Source organism: Macrobrachium nipponense, chromosome 1 (assembly GCF_015104395.2).
Source record: "Macrobrachium nipponense isolate FS-2020 chromosome 1, ASM1510439v2, whole genome shotgun sequence".
Classification (NCBI taxonomy): Eukaryota; Metazoa; Arthropoda; class Malacostraca; order Decapoda; family Palaemonidae; genus Macrobrachium; species Macrobrachium nipponense.
In genome coordinates this window covers 118,736,553-118,753,799 of record NC_087200.1, presented here as the reverse complement: position 1 = coordinate 118,753,799, position 17,247 = coordinate 118,736,553, and the positions used below count along the sequence as shown (strand labels likewise).

The following is a 17,247-nucleotide window of genomic DNA, read 5'->3' as shown; positions in this document are numbered from 1 at the left end:
GTATCAAGCAAACATGATAATTGAGGAACTCGTTGATTGCGATATCACCAATTTGCATACGGAACCGACATCCATGAACAGACACCACCGGAGAAATATATCAAACAGTTACACACACACACACACATATCTGCACAGACATGGACAAATCAAGCAAATAAAGCGTTTCAAATTAAACTAGTTAAAAAAAAAAATAATGAATCGTTAACACACCGAATGCATTCAATCTGGCCCACAGGGTCAGTCATTACAAGCTGATTAATGCTGACACCGCGTCAGTTGTGGTGCCATGATGAAGCACAATGTGGCACTGACAGCTGAACACATTAGCGTTGTCAAAACATTAACAAAAACTCCGGAAATACCGGCATAAAGAGATGGACTCAGTTAATAGTATAATGAATAGTCATTACAAAAATATGTCAGTCTCAATTTTGCCTGGAGAGAGAGAGAGAGAGAGAGAGAAGAGACGAGAGAGAGAGAGAGAGAGAGAGAGAGAGAGCTATAAACTTAATATTAAAGTTCGCTTTCTTATGAGAATGGGTGCATTCCAGAAAATGATGCGTGCGGGGGTCGGGAATTTCCGGTTCCCCTTCCTCTATAGATATAAAATTTCGAACTACAGAAGGGCTAATCATTACTCATTAAGACGACGAAAATTGGTAAATAGAAATATTAATTAAGAGAACGGACGATAAACAAAACAATAATCGAAAGAAACATATTTGGGGAGACGAAACACCCAACATACCTTCAAGTTGTGTTAATCATTTTCTTCGTTTTGTCTCTTTGCCCTCCCCAGCAAATGTCTGTATATAAGGCGTAACGCGCAAGCAAGAACGTACAATATTTACGAACAATCACAATATCCACATACAAAAATAAACACGCAAATCAGATGTATCTAGAGCCTGTCGGGTAAAGGACGAATATGAAAACGCGTCTTATGGACGGACGGTGATGGAGGAAGGGAACCACTCTCCACTCCCAAAAAATTAACTGGCTGTTTCAGACGGTGTCATCATTTCAGTTGGGCAACGCCATATGGATTAAGGAATCACAAACAAAAGGTCTGTGACGTAAAACCTTTAGATTACCAACGATGGTTTTAAAAAGGACACCATGCTGCCAGAATAGACAAGCCCATGTGCCATTTTAGTCTATGTTTTAATTTGTTTCATTTATTATCTGCGTTCAATTTTTATAATGCTGACGACACTTGTATCCCGTTAAATATGTCATGCCCAAGAGAAAAGGGAAAAAAAGTGGGGATAAGAGAAAACTGGGCATTACTTTTGGCAGTAGCTAACAAACTTTTCCCATGAGATATTAGCAGTAATAGTAATAATAAAGACGCATAGGCAGTGAAACTTAACAATAGGATTTATGGGAAATTTGCCGTTAACTTTTCATTTTCTAGAATTTGGAATCATGACATATTAAATCCTACAGACTGTTATAAAATCTTTACGCTACCCGATATGATATATAAACTAGAAATATTGAAGAATCGAAATGGAAATTTCATAAGTAAGGAGCCAGCTAGATTTAAACAACTGCTTGAAAAATTGAAAGAAGAATACGAGAGAGAGAGAGAGAGAGAGATTTTCTGCAAGCCTGAACTATCGGTAATCTGCATGTGACACTCATTACCCACCTTTCTTGGAAGAGGTTGTCATTCTTAACTTGCTTTGCTGGCACGAGAAGACGGAGAGAGAGAGAGAGAGAGAGAGAGAGAGAGAGAGAGAGAGAGAGAGAGAGAGAGAGAGAGAGTTGTCATTCTTAACTTGATTGGCTGGCACGAGGAGAGAGAGAGAGAGAGAGAGAGAGAGAGAGACTAAGCCTTTGGGTATTATCACCAATTCTCTGCCTATAAGAATATATACGCAAAATTCTTTTCAGTTCAACAGCTGGCATTCCATATTTCCCAATCGACTGCGATTTTGAAACATTTCAAGACCTTATTCTGAAGCCACAATTCCATCGAAATCCTGACGGAATATTTAACGTAGGGGACCAATAAAACCACGAATCGAGTTTCTGCCTAAGCAAGGGAAGACGATAATACAGGGCAAAAGAAGAAATAATACGAGACTTCGCGGATCAAACCACCCAAACTCTTCCGCGTGGGACAGGTGAAGGAGCCAAGGGTGAATGGCTTAGCCTCTCATGCCTTGTGGACAGAATGAAAATAAACCGAAGGTTGACGCCTTATGGTTCCCTCCACTCACTGGGAAATTGCAAATAGATCGAATAAAATTTAGATAGCTCATGGTATGATTTGACCCCGTGACAACCAGCTAAGGTAAAATTGTCCAAGCTGGATTATCGTTAACATGATAAGTCTGTCTGTATATTCAAAACATAAAATGTGTGCCCGAGTGTGTAAGTTATGTATAAAAATATTATGAACATTACTATCTTGGGTCAACTTGAATTGAAGTAAAAGGAGTTACTGTCAACAGATTTTTAAATGCTAATATACACACGTACGAATATAGTATATATATATATACATATATATATGTATATATATAGTATATATATATATATACCATATATAATAATATTATATATATAATATATATATATATATATATCTATATTACATATATATATAAACTAGGAAAAGGCTGAATGTAAAAAACACCACTCTCCTCAATGCACCACTTTCTTCTGACGCTTCTTGGAAGAGACGTTATATTTCATTTTGCTTTTTTTGGCACGGCACGGACAGAGAGAGAGAGAGAGAGAGAGAGAGAGAGAGAGAGAGAGAGAGAGAGAGAGAGAGATTTAATCCTTACAAAAATAAGTAAACGAGTTCAGAGTATTTGTTGAAAATAGTAATATACATTATATAGAGTATTTATTTCACACATACTCTTATACAGTCCTCTGTATTTAAGGCATTGCATCTCTCAACAAATACAATGTCTGGACCACGCAGAAGACAGATGAAGTACCTTCACAGCCAGTCCCAGAAGTTCCAAATTTGATATGTCTTTTGTCAGGGTCTTGACCCCTCTCCCTCTTAACGACATCTCAACTGTCCCATCTCTGCTGAATTCGCCCTTCTGCCGAAATGCAGAAGATAACCCGAGCAACAAGAGCACAGGACACCTGAATTGCCAGAAGGCACGAGTAGTGGGATTCGGGCTCCTCCGGATCCCAGCCAAGCCAACCAAAAAGCCCGGGAACGGAAATGCATATAAGGAAGAGGTCAGAGCCAGAGGTCATGGCCGTCAAGCGGAAGCAGTATTGGGCAGACCTCCATAGGAACCTGACCCCTTGTCGATCGGCACCCGCCGACCACCCACAGAGAACCTCTCTGTCCTTTGTTCACAGAACCAGTGCCGCATTTGTGCAAACCGTTGGTGTCCATGTTGACGAAACTCCCAACTGGCTCTACCCTCAAGACGTCTTGTCCCAGGAATTCAGGTACTGTGTGATTTTGGAAAGTTATTTCGGCAACACCTTCGCCAACTGTATTTCCCACTGCTCATTTCCTCACTTGCAATCCTCTTAAAGGCCTTAGCGAATTGACGTTAACATTACTTGTGTTAAATTGGTCATAAGTATCAAGCCCAGTTTGCATTGTACTTTACCTTGGATAACTCGTCTCTCTGCCTGCCCTCAGCGTGATAAGTACACTTTAACAATCGCTGAAACAACCGTAGTGATCGTGTGCATTTCTATATAGCAGAATAGGTGCAATTACTGCTGTGTCACTCTACAGTCCCACGGTGCTCCCCTCTCATCAATCAACTTGGAGAAGAGTCCTCAGGATAACTGTAATCTGTTATTGTGGTAAAGCCCTTTTGGTTTTAATCCACCGTTAAGAGTCTCCCGGGGCATGATCTGGATGTTTGTGGCCCCCTTGCTTCGTCAATTAACGTAATTAAGGTTCCAAGGAGCCAATACATGGAGCTTCCTTGCGCTGTTCTTCTGTTTTTATGTAATCATATCTTACTACTGTAGACACTGATTTTCCCTTAAAGCCTCAATTAAGCTAAGCTTCGAGATATCTTCCTTCTTGTTATGAATATTGACCCCACGTTGGATGCAGACACAAATCAAGTAAGGGGGCATCTCCGTTGTTAGTCGATATTCATGAGAAAAAAAACATTATATATATATATATATATATATATATATATATATATATATATATATATATATATATATATATATATATATACACGAATGTGTATAAAAATTCACTTCCCGCTAAATACAAGATTAGGCAAAACCCGCACAGCACGTAAAAGAAATTGACTAAACTTTAGAGGGAACTACCTCACTTCCTCTTCACAGCACAAATGAGCGGAAACTTCCTAAAGTGGAACAAAAATGGTATATACAAAAATAGGGAAAACAACAAAGTTACCATCATTACCAGCTAAAGAGCAAAACTGTTTGTATAGATGATTTAACAAGTCTCCTTTAACTGTCATGATATTTTTGACAATGTTACCTGAAAAAGGACTGTCATTCAAAATTGCTTTGATAAATTTTAAATTTCTTGGTATTGCATAAAAACCCCTTCAACACATACATAAACTTATTGAAGGAATCATTTTATTTCAAAATAATAAGAATTTTACTATTTAACAAGGCAATTATAAAGCACATTTATTTTGGAATGGCACTGTTAATAATAACGCAACAAGTAAGTGATCACTTTTCAGTAAAGACTATGGTTGTCTGCGACCTATTTCTTAAGGCCCGTCCACACGGTCGAGCTTTTTTCGACGAACTCTGCTCGATGTGACGTCAGAAGCGGAGAAACACCGGTTAAGGTTCTGACTTTTCCCGCTTCTGACGTCACATCGAACAAAGTTCGTCGGGCAAAGCTCGTCCGTGTGGATGGGGCTTTAGAGAGCTCAGGGCATAGGCTATGCTCGCAAGGGGATGTGGAAAAAGAATTTTTGACGATTCGTCAACATCTGACCCAGGAACTCTAACCATTAGGTTTTATCGAGAAGGCTATAGGCAAAGTGAACACAATATACTACAGGCACTCCACAAACAACTAAATGGATTTCAACAATAAAATAAAGGTCCCTCATGTCGAAAGCAACATAAAATTAACAAAAGACCCCAATTCCAACCATCTGTTTATTTTCATGTATCCTTAAAATTCAGCAATTCGCTTAATCAGATGGTGTTCATTACATAAATACATGCAGACATAAATACGTACACGCTGGTGTACCGGTCCCGTCAAAAACTCCATTATCTGGTTCAAGATTTCGTCGAAGTTCGCACCAGACTCATAGATTATGTTTTTGCAAAAAAAAAAAAAAAAAAAAAAGTCATACATTGCATTTTACAAAGTTGGTTCTAAGCGGAAAAGGAATCTGAACGACGTAAATTATAAGCTAAAAATCATTCCTCCACAATCACCCATCAGGAAGTCACTGAAAAATCCTGAAAGTATCTGTCCTTGATACAGCATACTATAATGTATATATGCAATGATATAAATATAATTATCAATGCTTGCATATAAGACATACTGACACACCCGGACCCCGTAGGGGGGTAGCGCCGTCCATGCACCTCATGCGGTGCAATGTAGGCATTACTTGAGGATCTTTGCAGTGTTCCTTCGGCCTCTAGCTGCAACTACTTTCATTCCTTTTACTGTATACCCCCTTTCATATCTTTCTTCCACCGTTTCCTAACAATTGATTCACAGTGCAACTGCGAGGTTTTCCTCCGGTTACACCTTTCAAACCTTTTCACTGTCAATTTCTGTATCAGCGCTGAATGGCCTTAATTGCCCCAGTGCTTGGCATTATGCCTAAAACCTATAAATCAATTAATCGACACACCAGGAAGTCATGCAGATACTAAGTTAAGGTGCATTCTTGCATCATCCACACAAGAAACTAAACTTCAGCTGTGGAAAGAGCAGAAAGAGAGATGAGAGAAAACAAGATAAAAAACAATAAATCTTGGTACGTTCTTAGTTGCGCAACCGGTGCCCAAAGTAAGACTGGCACTGGGCTTTGCAACAACGTGGCACACCTCATAGACTGAGAGAGAGAGAGAGAGAGAGAGAGAGGAGAGAGATTGGGGAGGGGGGGGGGTTATTATACTACAAACTAAACAGATAATCTATATTTGAGGTAATACAATTTTATGGGTGAGGGTAAGAGTAAAAAAGAATGAACGAGAGTACGAATAAGGGAATTTAAAAATAACATGGATAATCATTGACCTACCAGCCAGAGAGGGAAACGTTTATAGTGTATAAATAAAGGGAACAGTTGTTAATAATTAATGTCAAAATATTTATCTTTACAGTATTCGAGAATGACTGCGCTAATTAAATTCTTTCCTTATTAAAAATGTAAAAATGAAATCTCAGAATTAAAAGATTATGCAATTAGAACCTGTCCACAAGCTGGAGTTCTCGGAAAAGGTTGAGGAAGCAGGAATACAATTTCTCCCTTCCTTTCCCTTCCCTTCCCTTCCCTACCCTTCCCCCTGCCTACGTGGGAGATGAAACTTCCTGAGAGAGACGCAATTTGCGAGGCCAAAAATATAAAGAAAATGAAGAAGAAGAAAAAAACCAGCGAAAGAGATTGTGTCGTGAATGTGATAAATAGCGCTTTCACAGCATATATTTGGCCTTCCGACGTTTTCTCTGGAATAGAGTCGGAGTGAAATAGCTGGGTGGATTTTTTGAAAGGCTCTGGATGAGGTGTTCTTCCATAACTAATTTCTTGCAATAAATATACAACCATATAAAAAATGAACGTTAACGAATTAACCACTTCCTGTAGGAAGCCGTCAACTTCGACAAAGAAAAAAAAATCCAAATAAATGGTGGAAAGAGGAAAAAAGGTGATCGTCAATAAATGACTGATGCCGTCGGTATATAAGCCCTAAAATTCACGCTCTGACACAATAGACAATGGACTATATGTATGTATGTATGTATGTATATGTGTGTGTTTGTGGATCATGAAGAATAATACAAAAATGTTTTGTCATATATAAAGAATGATGCGGGACACTTTGTTTTAAACAAAAAAACAATCGTAAGGACAACCATCTCAAATCTGTCATTTTTAATCATATAAGTAGTCCCAACCACAGCAAAAAATAGGATGGACACTTACCCACTTTGGGAAGGACAAACCAAGTGCTTTGAGAGATGGGGTGGTTTGAGGAGTTTCTAGTAACGTACAAAACCTGTTCAAACGTTTAGGAATATAAGGCAATCCACATATTCGGGAAAATAATAAACAAAAGTTTTTACAAATCGACCAATCCTACACAAACGGAAAAAGATATGACAGATTCTAATAAAACACGTGGTAATAGAACTGACTTGACTCAAATCTCAAGAAAAGGGGAAAGAAGGCACCTGACTCATAATGGGACCTTCGTTCAAACTGACCCTGTATCCTCATCTTTTTCAACCCTTTCCCTTTTTTCACATGAAAAAGGGTATGTAATTAAACATCCATCTCACATTATGCTAAACAATTTAGCATTTCACTCATAAGGGCTTAGTCTTCGTGTAATACAACAAAACTGGAGCTCATACAATGACAAAATTATACTCAAGAGATAAATGTGCATATCATGCATCTGTATATATCTTTTTTCTTGTTATCAAACATATAAATCACCTTAAATTTTTCATTAATCGCTAAATATAATTCAGTAACAATAAAAAAAATCTTACACGAGATAAATAAATAAGTAAAATAATCGTTTATATATATATATATATATATATATATATATATATATATATATATATATATATATATATAAAACCATCAGAGAGAACAAAGACATTTAAGCCATCCTCGCCAAAGCATTTCCCTCAGACTTTTGTTGGCCTTCAATGTTCATCCTGGAATTTCCTCTGTTCTGCACACGGAATAAATAGCCAAGTCATGTGAATAGCTCAAAGCCAACCTGCAAGCACGAGAGATCTTTTGTGTTGTTTGAAACTAAAAGTCCAGTACCTTGGCAACTATTCCCCTAAGCCAAGAATGTTCACCCAAATGCTACAAGACTTATTCCGTCTATTTTCAAGCATACCTTCTTTTGGCAAGCATGTGCACTCTATCTCTGGTGAGGTTCCTACGGCCGTTGGTGTGTACGCAAACTCAGCTGCACACAATGTACTACGAGTAAATTAAGCTTTTAAAGATATATATATATATATATATATATATATATATATATATATATATATATATATATATATATATCTTTAAGGGCAGCTTCAGGGCATCAACAACACACGATAATGCCACAACGATATTTTCACACTTGAATTGTGCATGTGGCATGTGTGCAGAAAACGTCCACAACACCTGCCACCGCACACAACTATTCAGAGGGCTCATCAGCAACACGCCAAACCCCCTCTTACTTTGCAGTACATTTTCTCTCTCTGGATATTAATTTTTTCCCATTCCTTCTATATATATATATTATATATATATATATATATATATATATATATATATATATATATATACTATTTAATAATATATATAATAATATAATAATATATATATATATATATATATAAAATATATATATATATATAACTCATTCACGAAGATATGGAACGTGATGAATGAATGTAAAAATAAAGGCAGCAACGAAGGGAAAAATTAAACAACGAACTGACGAACTGTTTGTTAGGCCTGTCGACACAGTCCTTTACTAGCAGACTTTCTAATACTGGTCCTCGGCTCATCCTCCTCCTTCACACGTTCAAATTACCCAATCATTCTGCCAGCTAAATGAGCCCCATTCTTTCCACAGGACCAAACTACTTCAGAATGCTCTACTACGACCTTTTACTTATGCTAACCTTTTTACCGCTTTTAAATATTTTCACATTCCTTTCGTTTCAGTTCTTCTTACGCCATTTATACTAGGTAAACAGTCTATCTCACCAGTTTCAGTATTTTTTTTTCAATTTCAACATCCAAACTTAAATCCTATACAGGAGAGTTTAGTTCACTTTTGCTTCATGGATATTCCTAGTCTCTTCCCAATATTTTGCACATACCTGACTCCTTTCATTTTTTCACTTATGCTGTGGCTTATTCTATCTATCATTCTACCGCTACCGTTATGACTGCTTTTAATTCCTGGATGAATCATTGGTTTTCCATCTTTCAACATCTATATCAACATTCGTTGTTTTCCATTTACCTCCATAACCTTTCCTTTTTATTACATTTACTTTCAACTTCACCCTCTTGCAAACACTTTCAATCTTTCCAAGTATTTGTGGAGTTCCTCTTCACTCTCCCTAATCAATATTGTATCATCTGCAGACACAGTCACTCCACATCCCATTCACGACCCATTTTCTTGTCCCATTTCTTTTTGTTGCCTTATCGCATACATCCATCGATTGTGACATTAAACAGATGTGTGAACATAGCATATCCTTGTCTCTTACCTTTTTATCTATTTACTTTTTTTACATAAATCAGTTACGCTTCCCTTCACATTCTATCACATGGTTCACTTTCATTCAAAAAACTTTTAACCACTTTCACCAACTTATCACTTATACTAGAAATCCTCAGCACCCTCCACAATGACGGTATCAGCGTTGGCATTAGCTTTTTCTGGGTCCACGTTTGCCATATATGCAGATTTTCACTTTACTTTCAAACATCTCACAAAAATGTTTTGTAATGAACTCTTTATGCAAACACCGTGTTTATTGTCCATCATACATTTTCTCCTTTCTTCATCACGTGCATACATACACAAACACACATACACATTCAGACTCCAATTCCCCTGTCACTTCGTGATTTTTATACCATGCAATGCACCCAGAATGCTATCATTTTTTTTTCTCGGAATCCCAAGTGACAGAAAACGTGACTCATGAGTTTGAAGAAACGGACTTTTAAAGATACATATGTGAAGAAAAGTTCTTACGAATCAAGGGACCCGCCGGATGTTTTTGCTGTTGTGGAGGCTAAATATAGAAACACACATACATACAAAATACATACATCCTTATATATATATATTATATACTATATATATATATATATATATATATATATATATATATATATATATATATAATATATATATATATTGTTACAAATATTGATCACCTCGTCTTCCCAGCATTTATTTAATCTATTTTATTTCTAAAAGAGCAGCCAGGTTTACTCTAATATCAGCTGATTTTAGGAGGGAACCCAAGGCAGGTCAGCCGTAGTTGCGGGAAGGGGGAAATAAAGACTCTTGTCAGCCTTAGGGACGTATCCCAAAAGGGAGTGTGTAGCTAGCTAGGTACTTATTAGGCCTACGTCTAAGCTCCTTTTTCCTGTGAACCCTTCGCTGGCTGTATGTTCTGTTTCCAGGATGCCCTGATCTTCGGGGGATAATCTGAACCCATCCCCCATGAATCACACCTGCATTCGAACTCAGTCCACTCCAGTCGGTGAACCGGGACACACGTCCTGCCCAGCCAGCCTTCCATTAGGCTTACCACGGCGCAACTGGCGCACCCAGACCTTAGACAAAGCGGATGCCAGTTCCCCTACAAAGGTCCACTTCCAATAATGCATCCAGGTACATCTTGTGAATCAGTCATATTGCCAGTTCTTTCCCTCCTAGTCACGTAACTACTCCCCATTTTCAAAATTCAAACTCCTAATTATCAAATGAACATTCCTTTGTTCCTTTCACTGCCTCGTGACTGCATGTCTCCCTTTTGTGATCGTCCCAGACAAATGAAGTCATTGAATATTTCATTTAACACTAAGAGTTCCTCCCCAGTGTGTTAGACAAAGTGAGTAACTGTAACTTGTGCAAGAAATCGTTAATTCATTTGTGTCTAAACTGGGAATTTTTCCAGATCGGCTGAGTAACATGTTCAAGTCTCTTCGTAAGTGCTGCCTTAATGCAAGATAATATGAATAATTTTGAAAGCCAGCATCTACGTTAATCTTATTTCAGCCAACTCTTCCCTTGTGAGAGATAACAGTGTCCCCCGTGCGGACAAGCTGCATTTACTCTTTCTCCAGGCCATTCAACGGCCTTGTGTAAATTAATGTAATGTAAATAAATCAGCTGGTTTTTCAATGTCTACCTCCTCTAGAGTAAATTAACACAATAAATCCTTTTAAGGTATGTTTCAAGTAATTTATTCTGCATTTTCCCTCAAATATTTTCCTTTACATATTTGGGCCCTTAAGGCCATGCCGATACGTAAAAAAAAAAAAAAAAAAAAAAAATATATATATATACTATAATATATATATATATATATTATATATATATATATATATATATATATATATATATATATATATAAAACTGCTAAGGATAAACCCTTTTCCCAAGCAAACTCTCCAGCCGTTAGTGATTTTACCGTAAAAGAAATTTCACTTTTCCTGTTTTTGATTCAAGCACGGCAGGTACAATTCACCCCTACCACCAAAACTCTATTCTGTGTCTCTGGGGAAACTACTTTAATCCTCTTCCTTTGTTCAAATATACTACAGACAGACCTTAATTCCAAGCGCAGACCAGGGAGAAAAGCTAATCCTCGCCCGACCCATCTTGGAACGTGGGCTATGAGGTCGTCATGCCCAAGAAAGATGCCCACTACTGCCATCTGGACGAAAGATCCTCGTGATCTCCAGAGGTTATAAGAGGCTGCAAATTGGCAGGCTCGCCCTCAGAATTTGCTGGACGCTTGTCCAGAACGTCCTGGCCTGTTCTTCCCCCTTGCTCTCTTGAACTGCCCCATATTAAGCATGTTGCTACTGTAGGCCTAGTATATTTCTGCGGCGAGTTAATTCACTCGGTCGCCCCATTCCCTTTCGCTTGCCCCCTGAAGTACAAGGAAGAAGTCTCCTCACGACGGTAAAGTGCCAGTTTATTCAGTCACGAAGCTGTTAGCCTATTACTGTCTTTCTGTTTCCTTTTCATTGTGCGATATACCTACAGTGAGACCTGTATTGCCTTTTCAAGTTACAAAGCATTTAAGTGGAGTGTAACATAAATAATAAAATTGTGAATTACCAGAATCGAGTTCATTTCCCTCTGTGCAACTCCTCAATTCCTTAATTAGACTCCTCATTCCAGAGAAGTAATCATAGGTGTTTTCGATTATAGATCAGGAGTTGGTCAGCTGTGGTTTCTATGCATCAGCCTGTGTGCAATGCTGGCTCCCCAACTACACCCTCTCTTTACAGTGCCCTTGGAAGCGGGCTTCTACTGGGTTCCCTTCAAAAAAACCCCACACATTGCTTCTTTCACTATGTAGTGAGGGGACTGTTGTATTTTGCCCCAGTTACATCAAGCATTCTTGTAATATGGTTTTCTATAGCAAATACAATTAGTTAAGTTAACCCCAGAGTTTACCAAATCACTCCACTTTTGAAGCAGCCTTCAGCCGTACTTAACTGAATATGCTTTTGCCTGATCTCATGGCCAGAGTTTGATATTTTGTGTTATCCAAAGTCAAGTTGTGTGGATCTTCATTTTAACCTAATGATTAACGTAGATACCCCAGGGTAAATTCATTCATATACTATATATATATATATATATATTATATATACATACTATATATATATATATATATATATATATATATATATATATATATATATATATATATATATATATATAGTATGTAATATCAAACAATAGAGTTTGCGTGACAGAATACGTGAAAGTGAAAAATATGGTGGACAATCAACCACCAAAGCTTCTCGCATATAGAAATCCCGAATATAATCTCCCTCCCACAGTACACGACACAGTGCATACAAAAGAGACCAGTGTGCTGCTCCTGATGGCGTTTCTGCGTATGAAGCGCCCTAGAAATTGCTAGGATTTTTAACGGGAATAACTTTTTGATCCTCTTGTGATATAACACACATCTGGCTACGATGCAAAGTGTAGAAATATATATACTGCAAAAGAGAACTAGCATCTAATAACGAGAAATATTACAAAATTGGAACACTTTAAACACCAGCACGAAAATCCTTCCTAAATATTTAATATCTTTAGCCTACAGACATCTACAGCATCTTATTATGCCTTCCTTTGCAAAGTTTCATATGAGTAAATACGACAAAAACATAGATTAATACTACAATCTCCCAGTTATAAAGTAACAAATGCATCCCTAACATAACATATGAGGGAGAAAATAACTATACTTAGTTTTGTAGCTAGGTTAATAAATTTTGTGTGTGTGGGGAAATTCTTATATCATAAGCTTACTGGATGATGTGGTATAATAAAAGTTCCTTGAATGTGAAGGTCAGTATTCTCTGCGGTATTGAGACGATTTGCTTGAGCCTTTTCTCTTCTTTTCTATTTAATTTCTTTGTGCTTATCATAAGAAGACCACCCCATCTCACACAACCGGCCAAAGGGAATATTATATATCTAAGGCAAACTCATAAACCACGATGGTTTGTGTAACAATTAATATTTGTTTTCAGTGACGTAAATACAACTCTAGCGTAAATTTTAAACATCAGGTACCTACATTTTCAAGAATTAAGGGTATATATATTCACTATTGTAAAATTTTAAAAAATAATAAAACCCATACCCTTCTCAAAATTTAATTATGTAGTTACAATAAAAAAATAATGAGATGTTTCTTGACACAGCTCTGCCATTTACCAAATTCCAGTGACGGACAAAATTACACAGAATTCGTTATACCTGGTAATCCAAAACCCTTTACCAGTTGTAGTTTCCGTCCTTATATTTAATAGGAATGAACATTGTAGCTAAAAAATAAGTTTGTATTGATCTGATAATTTAACGTTGGAACAGAGCAGAATACAGAATTAAGGCCAAAGGCCAAGCGCTGGTACCTATGAGGTCATTCAGCTCTGGAAGGGAAATTGAGAGTAAAAAGGTTTGAAAGGTGAAACAGGAGGAAAACCTCTCTGTTGCTCTGTGAAACAATTGTAAGGAGAGGGTGGACGGTAAAATGGAACAAAGCATATGAACGGAGGTACAGTAAAAGCAATGAAAGGGGTTGCAGCTAGGGGCCGAAGGAACGCAGCTAAGACCTTAAGTAATCCCTACAGTGCAGTGCATGAGGTGCACTGACGGAACTAACTTTCAGCGGGGGCTAATCTGACGTGAGAGGCTTTCTTTACTAATTTACTTAGGCGAATTTAGTATTGGGGATTTTCTTTAAGCCGTTTCCTTTTGCACCACAAAAGCCGACATCTATTGTGAACATTTCATAAGAGATCAGTAGGAAAATAGAAACATGAATGTCATAGTATTTTGATTAATATGAGGTCTAGAAAAATGAGGGAATCTAGTCTATTATACGACAAAATGGAATTGATGGTGATACCCTGGGAAATCAACAATAAATTCATGTGTATGTGTGTGCTGAGAGAGAGAGAGAGAGAGAGAGAGAGAGAGAGAGAGAGAGAGAGAGAGAGAGAGAGAGAAATAAGGACACTTGTAAATGGGTCTTGCTAGTGACCATGACCGGACTTCCGACAAACAGCACACAAATCCCATAAGCGATTTCGTCTCTTTTCACTTCTTAAACTTCGTGGGAGAAAGGGAAAGAAAGAAGGAGAAAAAGTGAGCACAAGGACTCAGTAATAAGATTATTCAATCCAATTTGACGCCGACTATGGCCAAGGCCTGGAAGACTGGCTGTTCTTAAATAACCGAAAGAGCACCAGATTATTTCCGGTCCAATTCCAGCTTTAATGCTGCGATGAACGTTTCAAGTAAACGAAAACGAAGACTCACGCGCTGGAACACTATATCTATTTATTTACCTTAGTATCCATATGTATATACACACATATATATAATATTATTATATATTAAATAATTACTATTATATTAATATATATAATAATTATACATACATGTATATATATATAAACCTATATATATATATATAATATATTATATATATATATACACTATCAGTATATGTTCATAATATATGACTATATATATATATATATATATATATATATATATATGATAGATAGATAGATAGATAGATAGATAGATAGATAGATAGACAGATATAGTATGTATTGTATATGGAGATATATATATATATATATATATATATATATATATATATATATATATATATATAATATATATATATATATATATATATATATATATATATATATATATGCGTATATGTACATAGTATATACACAAACATGTAAATATATATGTATATAATACACGCATATATAATATAAAAAAACAGGGTACTATTTCGGGTAGTGCCGCTATCACTGCTACAGTATTACACAAGAGCACCAATTACACAAAGAAATTATAATTATGAATAAGTGGCAAGTAAGGGTGGGTTCATTAAGTGCGGCTTGTCCATGACGATAATTGACCACATCTACAACAGTCCAGAGAAAGAAGTTCAATCGCATCTCGTTTCCATGACCCTTATGACCGATTCGTATCATTTATCTTCCAATTAAAGCAGCTTTGAACATCTGACTTTTAAGACAAAACGTTCTTCCATAAGCAACTTGCTATGTATTATTTCAATTAATACTGGGCTGTTACTAATTAGAGGATTTAAAATGTCCGAATTTTGATGGGCGCCTCTTACACATCGCTGGTGTTCCATTTTTCTCTTGAACACCACATACAAGGCAAGCCACAAGCCTTTCCTGTGAGTACAAACACAAAAAGAGAGAGAAAAATATCGGATTCTCTTCGCTTCATCACCGAAGTGGCCGTGACCTTCAAAGGAAGACACTTGCTCATTTATGATCTTTTATTTCATATCTTTCATACACAGGGGAACAATTCATTAGGAAACGTAAAATCAAGTTGCTTTTTAGATCATTCTTTAAAGTAGATCACTTATCACTTATCCTCTGAGTTCAAACGAAACCTATGAACCCAACATCCCATGATTGCCCGCTATGTAATAACTTCTATAAATAGTGCCGTGTAATAAAAAAAAAATGACTGTTTGATAAGGGCAGTATTACTACAAAAATTATAACATTGCTCTGATTTTCCTGTTTTTTCATAGGATTTTTTATCTTCTCATATATATATTATATATATATATATATATATATATATATATATATATATATATATATAGTACTGGTAAATCTTCTTAGGCACGAAGATATAGTAATTCAGTTGTATTCCCACATAGGAAAATGAAAAAAGGTATATCTCAGAAAATGCCCAACAGTTTTTCGTCCTCCAATGGACCTTCTTCTTGGAGCGTTTATTAAGAGGTCCATTGGAGGACGAAACTGTTGGGCATTTTCTGAGATATACCTTTTTTCATTTTCCTATGTGGAATACAACTGAAATATATATATATATATATATCTATATATATATATATATATATATATATATACACATATATATACACACACACACACACACACACATATATATATATATATATGTTTGTGTGTGTACTATATATATACATATCTATATATATATATATATGTGTGTGTATGTGTGTGTGCGTGAAAAATACATACTCTTCTGAATATATACCTATTAGGAATAGTGAAATTCACTGTTTAGTGAATGAAAAAAAGGAGAGTATTTGAATGGCAGCTGCAAAGCAGAGAAAGTTGCGACCAGACAGAGGTACACAGCAAGATGATTAAAGTACTCAAGGGCAAAGGGACAAAGGGAAAAGAGAAATAAGTAAAAATCAAGATAATATGATCAAGCACTCTTGATTTAGACCGTAAAGAAGCAAATGCAGGTTGGTTAATCAGTAAATGTAACTTAGACTTTACAATGCTACAATGCAGTCCTGCCTCGATGGAGTGAGTAAAGATATGAGAGAGATCTGAACCAACACAAGCAGAAGGTGGTCACGTGAATTTAAGCATGCTTCCATAAATGACTGACATCTGAAAATGTCAGGAAGGCAAATAAAAAGTTGAAATATGGGAAAGTGCCAGAAACTGATTGGATCACCGGGGAAAAACTGCAAGACGGCAATATTAGCTTAATTGAGTATGTACATAGGCTAACTGCCTGTTTGATGGACAAGGTTCAGAGGAATAAAGTGAGAGTAATCATTGTTTCTCTGCATAAAGGAAAATGTGATACAGCTGCCTATATGCAACTGGGGGATAACACTGCTTGGCAAACGCTGGCAAGTATACGGTACAGTTTCAATAACGAAGTTAAAACATATATCAGAAGGATTTATTGGGGTAG

At 36.6% G+C, this 17,247-nt stretch overlaps 2 long non-coding RNA genes across 2 annotated transcripts in view; both read left to right on the top strand.

The window, feature by feature from the left end:
- LOC135219583 (uncharacterized) overlaps positions 1-17,247 on the top strand; it is a 75,083-nt gene that overhangs the window by 44,737 nt on the left and 13,099 nt on the right. The gene's annotated exons all lie outside the window — the stretch shown is intronic.
- LOC135220271 (uncharacterized) lies at positions 11,473-12,386 on the top strand. The gene is made up of 2 exons (XR_010315629.1): positions 11,473-11,898; positions 12,151-12,386. It is a non-coding gene; the product is annotated as an uncharacterized LOC135220271 (long non-coding RNA).